Source organism: Pristiophorus japonicus, chromosome 27 (assembly GCF_044704955.1).
Source record: "Pristiophorus japonicus isolate sPriJap1 chromosome 27, sPriJap1.hap1, whole genome shotgun sequence".
In the NCBI taxonomy this organism is placed as follows: Eukaryota; Metazoa; Chordata; class Chondrichthyes; family Pristiophoridae; genus Pristiophorus; species Pristiophorus japonicus.
Genome location: NC_092003.1, coordinates 3,647,453 through 3,649,047, shown reverse-complemented (window position 1 = coordinate 3,649,047; position 1,595 = coordinate 3,647,453).

Below are 1,595 nucleotides of genomic sequence, written 5' to 3'. Positions count from 1 at the left end.
TGAGGGGACAGGACTTTACATAAAGAGCTGGGGTCCCAGCACTGAGCCCTGCGGCACTCCACTAGTCACTGCCTGCCGTTCTGAAAAGGATCCGCTTATCCAGACTCTCTGCTTCCTGTCTGTCAACCAGTTCTCTATCAACGTCAGTACGGGGGTGATGGGTGAACGGGACTCGGTGTGAGTTAGGACACGGGGCAGTGAGCACAGGGGGTGATGGGTGAACGGGACTCGGTGTGAGTTAGGACACGGGGCAGTGAGCACAGGGGGTGATGGGTGAACGGGACTCGGTGTAAGTTAGGACACGGGGCAGTGAGCACAGAGGGTGATGGGTGAACGGGACTTGGTGCGAGTTAGGACACGGGGCAGCGAGCACAGGGGGTGATGGGTGAACGGGACTCGGTGTGAGTTAGGACACGGGGCAGTGAGCACAGGGGGTGATGGGTGAACGGGACTCGGTGTGAGTTAGGACACGGGGGCAGTGAGCACAGGGGGTGATGAGTGAGCGGGACTGGGTGTGAGTTAGGACACGGGGGCAGTGAGCACAGGGGGTGATGGGTGAGTGGGACTGGGTGCGAGTTAGGACACGGGGGCAGTGAGCACAGGGGGTGATGGGTGAGTGGGACTGGGTGCGAGTTAGGACACGGAGCAGTGAGCACAGGGGGTGATGGGTGAACGGGACTCGGTGTGAGTTAGGACACGGGGGCAGTGAGCACAGGGGGTGATGGGTGAACGGGACTCGGTGTGAGTTAGGACACGGGGGCAGTGAGCACAGGGGGTGATGGGTGAACGGGACTCGGTGCGATTTAGGACACGGGGCAGTGAGCACAGAGGGTGATGGGTGAACGGGACTTGGTGCGAGTTAGGACACGGGGCAGCGAGCACAGGGGGTGATGGGTGAGTGGGACTGGGTGTGAGTTAGGACACGGGGCAGCGAGCACAGGGGGTGATGGGTGAGTGGGACTGGGTGTGAGTTAGGACACGGGGGCAGTGAGCACAGGGGGTGATGGATGAGTGGGACTGGGTGTGAGTTAGGACACGGGGCAGCGAGCACAGGGGGTGATGGGTGAGTGGGACTGGGTGCGAGTTAGGACACGGGGCAGTGAGCACAGGGGTTGATGGGTGAATGGGACTTGGTGCGAGTTAGGACACGGGGCAGCGAGCACAGGGGGTGATGGGTGAGTGGGACTCGGTGCGAGTTAGGACACGAGTCAGCGAGCACAGGGGGTGATGGGTGAGTGGGACTGGGTGTGAGTTAGGACACGGGGCAGCGAGCACAGGGGGTGATGGGTGAACGGGACTTGGTGCGAGTTAGGACACGGGGCAGTGAGCACAGGGGGTGATGGGTGAGTGGGACTGGGTGTGAGTTAGGACATGGGGGCAGTGAGCACAGGGGGTGACGGGTGAGTGGGACTGGGTGCGAGTTAGGAGACGGGGGTGGGGGGGGGCAGCAGAGTTTTGGATCACCTGAAGTTTGCCAAATGTAGAATGTGGGAGGCCGGCCAGGAGTTAAAAGAATACTGAGTTGTGAGCATTTTAATCGCACCTGCGAGTTTACCCACTGACAGGCTGTTGTGTCCCCAGCTGAGTCGTCGAGG